This window comes from Microtus oregoni, unplaced genomic scaffold (assembly GCF_018167655.1).
Source record: "Microtus oregoni isolate MIOR12 unplaced genomic scaffold, Mior012 000006F_ref0000085, whole genome shotgun sequence".
Lineage (NCBI taxonomy): Eukaryota > Metazoa > Chordata > Mammalia > Rodentia > Cricetidae > Microtus > Microtus oregoni.
In genome coordinates, this window is record NW_024543065.1 from 8,321,576 (window position 1) to 8,333,555 (window position 11,980).

The 11,980-nt window shown below is 42.1% G+C and overlaps 1 long non-coding RNA gene across 1 annotated transcript; it reads left to right on the forward strand.

Moving 5' to 3' along the window:
• Window positions 1-19: 19 nt before the first annotated feature.
• LOC121449143 lies at window positions 20-10,760 on the forward strand. Its single transcript, XR_005974494.1, has 3 exons — window positions 20-205; window positions 1,181-1,262; window positions 10,679-10,760. It is a non-coding gene; the product is annotated as an uncharacterized LOC121449143 (long non-coding RNA).
• The last annotated feature ends 1,220 nt before the right edge of the window (window positions 10,761-11,980 follow it).

The following is an 11,980-nucleotide window of genomic DNA, read 5'->3' on the forward strand; positions in this document are numbered from 1 at the left end:
CTGCCGCCGCCGCCGCCGGGGAGGCTCGCGCTGGCTTCCCTGTTACTGCTGCTGCGCCTTCGCCGCTGGAAAGCAGCAATTGAGCGGCTCGGCCGAGGCGGCCGCCCGCAGACACTGGTTCAGGTGCATCCCTTCGCGATCCTTGGCGCTGCTGCTTCCGAGCTGGGTCGGAGAACGGCCCGAACAAATGGGAAAGACTGAGAAGGTTATAGATTTCTTTGTCTGCTTTTGCACTTTACTTTTTTCCTAAGGCAATTCTCAGAGCAGCGAATCCACCATGTGCTGACTAAATGTGTGCGTTCAGCCATTAAAGAGTGGGCCCTGGTTTCATCCCAATTGCTATCCAGGGGCTGAATACATGCCACAGGTCAAGAAAAATACGAAATAAAGTTCTAAGCTTGCAACGGAGTTTAATTTGCCCTTTTCGAGACTGGAAGAATGCATAATCAAGTCAGAAACTTGCGCGTTCGTTCCGCATCCTAAATGGGATTTCTATTGACAGCTTCAGCGGGTTAGGCCTCTGTTCTAAGGGACGCTGGGAGTTCTACCTCAACTTAGAAATCCCTGATAAAGTGCCTAGGCAATAAGACGGGACCGCCCGCTTAATGTTCTCAGGCAAGATGGCTGAGCTCTCCTAAATAGCAAACCCTGCCTTTGTCAGCGCGTCAAATCTGGATCCAGCTAGTATTGTATTTCGATATTGACAGTTTTCTGCCTACGGACTGCAAGCTGGCTTTGGGGGAGTTTACGGTTCCCCTTTTCTACGAGGTTCGGGGGGCAGGCAAAACAATCCGAAGTCATTAAAGTTGCAATACATAAGTAGATAACAACAGGAGAGTTTCCTGTGAGGGGAAAGGGGGAAAATGCAGCAACGTGTGATTTCGGAGACTGTGAGGCAAGACTAGCTCTTCTCTGAGGAGAAAGGGGAAGCAGTGGGGAAGTAAAGGAAAGCTCCGCCCCCAGCATGTACTGTTTGCTTCGCATCTAATGAAGGGTACAGGGGCCTTTCTCTGCTATTGTTACCCGAGGCCTAGAACTTAAATATATCAAAGATGGAAATTCCATATTAAAAAGCCTTCCCCTAAAAAGTAAGATTATTCTTGATTGAATTTTTTTTTTTCACTGAAGGAATGTTCCTTGAACTAGCTTCAGAAAATAAACTCTTAAATTCCTTCCTCAGGCCCGTGAAATTGCCCTAGAGAAACATCACCACCCATTTCTTCTGGTACTGTAGAGACCAGCTCTCCAACTCCCAAATTGAGGTACATAGCTTAACATGTGCTTTGGGACACAGGTGCTAACTAACTCTGCAGAGTTTAAATGGGTTTGTAAAAGAAGCTTCATGTGTTGCACACACCGTGGCTGGTTCAGGCGTGTGCAGCAGGGACCGTCTGGTTAGTGAGAGCTATTGATTACCTCAGATCACCACCTGAGGACTGATTTTACTCGTTAAGTTCAACCTGCTGCAAGGACAGCTTCATTAGCAGACAGGAATTTCAGCTTCTCCCCTTTTCTTCCCAACTCTTGAATAACCGAGTGAAATGGCCAAAGGCAGACTACAAGCGAAAGAAGGGCCGAGAGTTTTGTGATAACCTAAGACCTTGCCCCCAAGAAAATCAAATTTCCAATTCCTCTTTCTAAAACTCCATCTTAAAGTCATTCTCTAAAAAAAAAAAATTAGGTGATATTTCTGTTTCGTGTGTGTGTGTGTGTGTGTGTGTGTGTGTGTTCATAGGCATTTTATTCAATGGTCTTTTTTTTTTCACTGGGTTTTTGGGTTTGGTTTGGTTTGGTTTTGGTTTAAAGTCTTCTACTGCAACCCAGGTTGGCCTAGATTCACAGCAATTATTTAACTCAGCTTCTTAAGGGCTGGGTTAGTAGATGTTTGCTGCCCTGACCGCCCACCCTTCCTCCAAGGTGCCTCAGATGAAAAGATGCCCAAAAATAACATTATATGCAACTTTGTTAAGTAATAAACCATGGTAGCAGGAACAATGGAGGTGTACCCTTAGCAATAAGGAACGATCCAGGATGTATGATGGCCCATTATCTTAGAAGGAGTCTATGAAGGGCAACCAATCAGAGAAGCCTATTACGGTCAAGGGTTTAGAGAGTATGCCTTATATGGAAATCTGCCCTGGTGCGGGTAGGCTAACAGAAATGGGGATGACTTGAAGTTGGATACAATACATTGTATCTTTGCTCCCAAAGTCACTGTGGAAACTTTGTCTCAAGTTGTTATAGCCCTACATAGTGGAGATACTGAAGATAATGAGGACCTGTCAGAATAAGGACTTTAAAATCTGTCCTCCCCCTACCCCCCCCCCCCAAAAAACCTGGAATGGCACCATCACAGACAAGCAAAAATGCCATTAGAACCTAGATAACAGTTTTATTCTTTATGTAAATTGGTACCGTCATCAGTACATTGGACCACTTTTCCCCAGAAAAGCAATATGTTAATAGAAGCTTCCTTGCCCTGCCTTCCGTGCTCCACTAATCATTCACTGGCCAATTGGCGAATACTTTTTGCTTCTGGCCAGCATCGTTTAATCTCCTCCTGCTCTACCTCTTGTTTATCTGACTCTGCCTCATCCCAGAACATGAAAATACCAAACTCACTTTTCAGATATAGGCCTACCACTCCCCTGATGTCCAAAACAAGGGGATTACCCCAGTTCCTTATTTTTCTATGTGTTTTAAATAACAAGTATCCATTCATACCCCCTACACACACATACAATGTCCATGCCTAGATATGCTGAAGCCAAAGTAATTTTCTATGGAAAATATTTTAACCAAATTATGGCGTTCACTCTTCAACAACATCTTGAGGCTTCTCTAGAGTTCCCAAGTGGCAGTCATTCAAAACCTCTGCCTTTACGTTCTGTAACGGCTAGTGCACAACTTTCAAGTTAGAAACTTTCACTTCCTGTCCCCAACACTAAGCAGGTCCTGCCCTTTAGGACACAGGCCTGCGATGGATGGCCTCCTCTATGAGCCAGTGCCCCCACCTTTAGTTTAAAGATGTCCAAGGATGAATGAAGTCCAGGAGGTCTGTGTTCTGTCCCACAGGAGCTACCCCCACTAGGACCCACTGAGCAGGCCCATTCATATTTTGGGGCCTCCATTCTCTTCTTAGTTTAACAGTGCAAACAGGCTAACTGATTTCTGAGCCTCTTTCAAAACCCATGTGCCTCTGCCCCTCCTAATATAACAGGCACTGGTCACATTTTAGTACAAATGATATAGAACCCAGTAAGTAATCTGAGTCAGGAGTGAGGGGTCATCCACCTTCCAGGTAGCAGAATGTTGTCAAGGGAGAGCTCGCTCCCTGGGCTTAAGCTTGTACTAATGAGATAGAGGGCACGGATTCCATTTCCCTAAGGCCGGTTAGATTTGATTGGCTTTATAGTCGCTGGCTGCTTAACTCAGAACCTCCGGTTGCAATGTGTGTGATTGGCCATCAGTCTTATGGTAAAGATGACTATTTCTAGAAAAACTGTTTAAGTGAACAATACTAAAAATTGTGCATTTTACTGAATTGTCTTACTTTTAAATAAGCATTGAGTGATCAGGTGATTGCTGTGTTTTGTTTGCCTAGGAAATTGTGTACTTCATGTTATTCCAAGGATGTAAATTTGGTCTCACACACATTCTTATTATTGATATTTTTTTTTTTCGAGACAGGGTTTCTCCATAGCTTTGGGGCCTGTTCTGGAACTAGCTCTTGTAGACCAGGCTGGTCTCAAACTCACAGAGATTCACCTGCCTCTGCCTCCCAAGTGCTGGGATTAAAGGCATGCACCACCACCCAGCCTATTACTGATACTTTTTTTTTTTTTTTTTTTTTTAATATAAGATTTATTTATTACATATACAGTGTTCTGCTTGCATGTATACTTGCAGGCCAGAAGAGGCCACCAGATAACATTACAGATGGTTGTGAGCCACCATGTGGTTGCTGGGAATTGAACTCAGGGCCTCTGGAAGAGCAGTCAGTGCTCTTAACCTCTGAGCCATCTCTCCAGCCCCTATTACTGATACTTTTAAGAGCTCAGTTAGAGCTTCTTCTGAATTAGGACTTCTTAAACTTTTCTTACTTGTAGCTTATCTTTGCTCCAATTTTTTTATAGGAATTTGGATCTATGAGTATATAAAATAGGTATATAAATCAAGCACTTATTTATAATAAATTAAGAAAAAATTTTGTTTTAAAACAATTTTTTGATATTATAGCCATACCATTTATAAAGATAAAAGCAAATTTGCATACTAATGTAATGAGTAGGTTTGTTTATCGATCAGAACATCAAGAATTAAATCTCATCTGAATATTTAATATTGCAGGATGTAGAGCAGCGTCATGACTTTCAGAGTTTATTGACATTTAAATTTTATAAGCATGAATGCAGCGAATGCAATTCACACAAATATGTACTACAAAAATGGCAGAAATATGTTTAGAAACATTTCAGAGATTCTTGAAAATGTTTTCCTAATTCTAAGTAAAAATTCATTTGATAATTTATTTTATGACACTCAAGACAGCAATGCAAGTGGTAATTTTTAAAATTAAACATTTAAACAAAATATAATACAAAGATATACTTGATAAATACTTTGATATTTATGTGGTGAGGGACAATAGTAAAATATGAAAACTCTTTGTTTTCTGTAATTATAGCTTTGTGCTTATTTAAGAGCAGAAAGCTTTGTATGTACTATCAAAACACTGTAGGTCACAGCCTGCAACAGCATCAAATCGAAGCTCTGGTGTTTTAGGCGACCTCTTCTGACATTCCATGGTGCAGCTGTGCACTCATTGCAATGTGCACTTGCTGGATGTTAGAACCAAGGCTGCAGTAAAGTCACGAAACAACACGGGCATCAGGTACTTCCAGATATGGCTTAGATGTATGCCCTAAATGTTTGACTTTGAATTCATCTCTGGTTGTTAGATGATCAAGAACCGTGTGCCGTTAGCAATTGTTTTGTGTACATGACCTCCTCATTCAGGAGTAACCCAAAGTAGAGATGCGATCCACATCTTGAGAAGAGTTCTACATAACACTAAAGGGCTCTTCCAAGTACTTTAATTCCAATTCTGATTCTCATTCTTGTGACCCATCTGTAGAAGTTATTAGCACAAAGCTTGTGATAGTGAAATGTAATTGATAGTTTCAAGAACGGGCTAGATGTCCCAGCACTTGGGTCACACCGAGGCCTGAGGATCAAGAGATCAATTAGGACCCATCTGGACTGCCTAGGAGACTGGCTGAAAACTAACAAGCCAAAGTCAAGTGTCTTAGCGGTCGAGATCTCTTGCCTGCCACACAAAGGATCCATCCGATCCCCAGCACTGCTAAAAATAAAAACACTAAATAAGTAAAACAGGAAAGAAAATTTAAAAAGGAGATCTAAATCTCAAAGCCTCGGAACTGAGGAAAATTAATGAGAACAAACCAGATTTTAGAATATATCGGTAGCAGTTGTCCCCAGCTATTCTCTTAGCAATTCCCTTTGTTTTTACCCTGGCTTCCTGGCCACAGGTGGTTGGATCAGGACTTAACAATTTTACGGAATAATCCAAGAAAAAGGCCTCCATATTTAGTTGTAATGAAAATGGTAAAGACACTGCCCATGGTTTATTATATTTATCAGCTATTAGAAAAAGGTAATTACATAGTGTATTGAAAATTCTAATTACTCTTTAAAGTAAAAACTTGGAGTCAAACATTAGGGGGTGAAAGCTGAAATATTAGAGAAGCAGAGCGGCCAACCACTAGTTCTTACCTCTAGGAAATCCTCAGACCGAACGGGGTATCCTGTCTCTATAAGTACTCAGACTAAATCCCGAGAGCTCCTGTCTCCTCCCACCTTATATTCCTCTCTCTACCCAGTCATATCCCTTCCTGTCTCCACTTCCCTAGTGCTGCAATTAAAGGTGTGTGATTCCCAAGTGCTGGGATCAAAGATGTGAGCTCTGTTTCTCTTTTAGACTGATTCCATCTCATGTAGGGGTGGGGGAGGGGGGGTTGGAACTCACAGAGATCCGCCTGCCTCTGCCTCCTGAGTGCTGGGATTAAAGGTGTGCTCCACCACTGTCTGACCTCTAAGGCCAGCTAGTGGCTTAGCTCTGCACTCTGATCTTCAGACAAGCTTTATTTGTTAGATTACAAACAAAATATCACCACAATATATATATTAACAGATGCTATGCTTCGGATACAAAATGTCTCTGGAAGGCTGGTGTGTTCAAGACTTGGTCTCCAATGCAATTGCAGAGTAAGGGATTTGGGGAAGGGACTAGATCAGGAGGCTTCTCTTTGACCTGCTCAGTGATTTAATCCTTCACTGGATTCATAGCTGAACGGACTATAGGTAGTGAAGGGAACCATGGAACACAGTCTTGACTAGCATAAGCAGGTTAGTAGAAGATATCTTTAAAGGGCATATCTTGTACCTGGCTCTTCCCCTGCTCTGTTTCTGAGACCTGCCTATACTAAAGGGACCAGCCTAATCTTCCACTACCCAGCTCTACCTCATTTCAGACCCAGAGCAATAATCTCAGCCCAGGAAAAAAAAAATACTGAACCCTCAGAAACTATGAACCTGGACAAACTCTTCTGGTCCAAATTGTTTTCTCGGGTATTTTTGTTACAAATAAAAAACAAACACAAGTTATACAGTAATTCTAATATGTTTATCAAAGTGGGATGATTGAGTGAAGGTAACTCTGTTACTTCAGACACTTTATTTACTCATGCTCTCCTCTGTCTAGCTGAAATATTGTATCCATTGGCCCACATCTGCACATTCTCAGATACTCCACCCTCTGATGATCACCATTCTGCACAGCTTCCATGTCAGGATTCTGCTAAAAGAACCCTTGATGGTTATCATTCGGGGCCGAGTGGATTTCATCTCTGGGTCATGATACTGTCTCAAATGAAATAAGCTCCCAGTTTTTCAAGCTGAATTTTTCCTCTATGTGTTCATGTCAGCTTTTCGCTTATCGGTGGGTGGACACAAGTTGATTCCACAGGTCTACTATTATAAACGGTGCTACAATAAGCACAAGAGCGAGTGCAAAAATCTTCGCACACCGTCTTCAACTCTTTGGGTATATACCGAGATGTAGTATGGGTAGAACATGAATAGTTGTAGTGTCGGTGGTTTTTGAGCACCTCCATGCTCTTTTCTGTAATGACGTCACAGTGTGACATCCTCCTGGTGTGCTCCCTGTTCTGGCCCACACGTCTCTTTCCCTTTTCCATAATGGTCTTCCTAACGTGAGTGTGGTAACAGCCAATTTTGTCCCCCAAATGACAAATGGTTGAATATTTGTTTCGTATCTGTTGGCTATTTGTATGTCTTTGTTTGAGACGTACTTCGTCAGGCTTCTGTCTGTTCCTGTGGTGTGTCTATCATTCAGAAGTGAGAGCCCACCAGGAACGTGAGCCAAGACAAAGTCTTCATAACTCCTAGTGAGTGTGCAATAAATGCTGATTAAGCAACGGACAGAAATACTATGATGCATATTATCATACCACCCTCCCGCTTGTTCCTTTCTTACTGGTTACCAGGCCATAGATATCATGCCAAAGGGGTATTCATGGGCAGGAGCTTCTGGAAAGTTGCCTAAAAAGCACATAAACAGAGTGATGATGGAATCCGTAGGCCCTATTTCAAAGGAGCCTGCTGTTCGAAATCTAGTATCTTTATTTAGCATTTGTATTACGCTTTACACTCTCCGTCCTTTTTGCATTTTTAACTAAATATTTGTTTAAAGCATTCCCACATTATCTTTCATAAGAGAGATAACCGAGGCAAGGTTCCAGTAGCTAATACCTATATTTGGTATTACAAAATGCTGACTTTATCACATAACTGCAGTAAATCTCTCTCTCTCTCTCTCTCTCATTGTGTGTGTGTGTGGTCTCTCTCCGTGTGTGTGTGTGTGTGTGTGTGTGTGTGTGTGTGTAACACTATCCTGTGTAGAAGGCTGAATGGGATGTCACTGTGGGAGAAGTAATCTGTTACTTTCCATTATACTACCTGTCTCGCACTTGGTTCTATTTCAGAAGTTGGAAACAATAGGAAGGTTTTATGCTGAGGGTTTTCAACCGGCTTAACATCTTCAAAGAATGTAATTTTGAAATTTCGTATTAGACTCTTTCACCATAGCTCAGTAATTTCTCAATATTTTCCTATGACAAGCTGTTCAGGAAAGTAGTTCTTAGGGCTTGGGGGATGGCTGATCGGATAAAGCTCGGGAACGTGAGCTCTATCCCCAGCAAACATGTAAAAAGCTGGGCGCGGTGGTGCATGCTTGCAAGCCCAGCACTGGGGAGGCAGAGACAAGCAGGTCTCAGGGGCTTGCTCGCCAGACAGCCAGCCTAGACTGATTGCGGAGTGTCAGATGAGGGAGACCCTGTCACAGCCACAGGAAAGATCAAGGTGGATAGCACCTGGGGAACAGAGGAGGCTGAGGCTTTTCCTTTTTTTTTTTCTACATGTCTTCACACACATGTACTCCCACACAAGTGATTATATATACACACATTACACCCCCCCCCCCAAAATACACAAGGTAGCTCTTTCTAGTGTTTTTACTTAGGAATGGGGGAGTTAGCTGTAAGTAAGCCCCTGGAATCTGTTAGCAGTAAAAATTAAAATTGATAAAACTCAGCCTTACACTGATGAAATCAGCAAAGACTGCTGTAGTGTAAGGTTCTGTACACACCCTCAGGGCATTTGGGAAATACCCAAGCCTGATTACAGACAACACTAGAGTTTCAGGAAGTGGATGCCCATTGCTCTGAAAGAGATACTGGCTTTTGCTCACTGTCTTTAGATACTGAAATGTTATTAATTGCAGAGGAGCTGTCAGGAAAGCTGGGAGACTTACCCAGTGGCCCTAGCAGGATTTATTGCTCCAAACCAGCCTTTCTCTGAGGATCTCCTCACTCACTAGGTGCTCTCTCTCTCTCTCTCTCTCTCTCTCTCTCTCATCAAATATCTCTAACATTTCTCTTTAACTTCCAAACTTTTATCTCCAGAGAAACAAGATCCGTATTTCGTACCCATGCTTTGCCTTTAAATGTGTTCTTGATTATGCCCTCTGTCAGAGTAGGTTTAGGTCAACTTGACATAGCATCATTTTGGAAGGGAACCTCAATCAGGAAAATACTCCCAACAGATTGGCCCATGGACAAGACTGTGGTGCACTTTCCTCATTGATTAATATGAGAAGGCCCAGCTCACTGTGGGCGGTGCCACCCCTAGGCTGGTGGACTGGTGTGCTATAAGAAAGCAGGCTGAGCAAGCCAGGAGGAGCAAGCCAGTAAGCAGCATTTCTCCATGGCCTCTACAACAGCTCTTGCCTCCAGATTCCTGCCTTGAATTCCCAACTTCCCTCAATAATTGGTTTCAACCTGAGAATTACAAGATGAAATAAATCCTTTCTTGACCAAGTTGCTTTTGGTCATGGTGTTTATCACAGCAGTAAAAACTCTAAGACACCCTCTCCCTAACCAATGAATTGTCATCATCCTCTCAAAATTTCCAGACTATCCTTCTAGAACTTTCTTCATAGCCAAAGGCCATTTTTCTTCTTCCAAATCTTAGCCAGACAGAAAAAAAACTTTCCTCATTTCTCCATAATCTCTCCCTTTTCATTGCTTTCTTTACTTCCAAATTTCCAACACTCTTTTTCTGTTGTTGTTTTTGTTAGTTGTTTTACTGTTTCACCTGCATGTATATACATGCAGAGCTGGAGTTACAAATGGCTCTAAGTCACGCCATGATGGTGCTTATTCTATGCAGGAGCAACAAGTGCTTTGAAAAACTGAGCCACCTCTTCTGCCTCCCAGTATTTGTTTGTTTGTTATTAGTGTGTGTCCATGTAGGTCAGAGGACAACTTTGTGGGGTTTTCTTTCTTTGTTCACCTTTATGTGGGCTCGGGGGATCGAATCTTGTTCGCCATGCTTGCATGGCAGGTACCTTAACCTACTGAGCCATCTCACTGCACCACCCCAAGTATTCCTGAGCAAGTGCCTCACGTTTACTTTCTTTATTTCCCTACTTCTGAGTCATTGTTCAAACCAGGGACACTTCTGTGTACACTTCCCTCTGTGAAAAATCCCCAGCAACATCCTACACATTAAATCTACTGGCCCCCATCTTCGTCCTGATGTGGGATTCCCCTCAGTATGCTGTGAATATCATTGGTTAACAAAGGAATTGCTTTGGGCTTATAGCAGAGTTATAGGGGAACAGAGCTAGGTGGAGAAAACTAAAGGGAATGCTGGGAGAAAAGAGACAGAGCCAGAGAGATGCCATGGAGCTTTCACTGGAGACAGGCACTGAAACTTTGCTGGTAGGCCACGACTTTGTGGTGATGAGAAAATTAATAGAAATAGATTAAATTAAGATGTAAACGCTAGCCAATAAGAAGCTAGACCTAATAGACCATGCAGTGATTTAATTAATACGGTTTCTGTGTGATTATTTTGGGGCTGAGTAGCTGGAAACCAAACAAGCGACCTCCTTCAACATCCTCCTCCTTAAGATTTTGGAATCATTGTGCAGGACTAACTAATCCACTTTATTCCTGACTTCTCATGCAGCTTCTCTGACAATTTGCTGTTCTACTCTTCTCTTTTTCTTCAGGCCCAGCCCCTATTTACCTTCTCATCTGATGAATCTGTAGTCAGTGTTTAAATTTGCTTTCTGAGTGGATTGAAGATTTTCCCAAGGAGTCTTAAAGAATTATTGCTGAGTATGTCTGTGAATGTGTTTTCAGAGGAAAGGCATTACAAGTTAGAGAACTCACACGTTATCTACACCAGGCAACCCTAGTGCAATATTGTAAAGTACCATCAATCATCTGGGAACCCAGAGAGAACAGAAAGATTCCTCTCTATCTCTGTCCTGGATATGGGATGCATGAGTTTTTCCTTGCTCTTCAACAATAGAAGTACAGGATTTTTTATCTTTGCACTCCAAAACATACACCATCAGCTTTCCACACCACCTTGGGTCATGCTACACTACTGACCTTTCTGGTACTGAGGTATTTTTCTCATACTGAGCTACATTCTATTGGCCTTTTTAAATCAAACTTCTTCATAGTCATGTGAGCCCATTTTCTAATAAACCTTCCTTCTCTATCTACCCATCCATCCATCCTCTACATATTGGCTATCCCTCCTTCCTGTTGGTGCTGTCCCTCTGAAGAGCTCTGCACTAGTTCCATTGTGCTTCTGAAACCAAGTTCTGACCTCTTGTAATTACTCTGTAGTAATTCATATTGATAGACAATCCGACTGAGTCTAGATTCACCTTGGAAATAAATCTCTGGGTATTTCCCTAAGAAAGTTTGTAGACCTGGTTAATTAAGGTAGGAAGAGCCACTATAAATGTGGGCAGCACCATTGCATGAGCTAGTATCCTGGAGAAATTGAGCTAGACCCCAGCATTCCTTGCTCTCTGCTTCCTGATTATAGATTCAGTGTGACCAGCTGATTCATATTTGTGTCACCCAGATATTTCTGCCACAATGGACTGTATTCCCTCAAACTGTGAGCTGAAGTAAACCCATCTTTCCTTTTAAAATATTTTTAAAATTTATTTATTTGTTTATCATTCTAGGTATATATGATGGTGGCATGTACCACAATGTGTGTATGGGGGCAGGTATGGAGGCCCCAAAATGAGCCTATTTTCATGTTGATCAAATAGAGTTGGAACTTAACTCTATTCCTTCAAGGTTATTCTGTTTCTACCTCAAACAAAGGTCCCGCCTAGATTTAGGTCAGAGAGTTCTGTTCTCTCAAGGTTATTGTCAACAGGTGTGGCTAATACCCAGACCTCATATTCAGGAATAGAGAAGTAGATATGTTTCTACCTCAAACAAAAGTCTAAAAATCCAACTAAGGTTCAAGTTCCTTTAAGGAGATAGCATTGGATTCC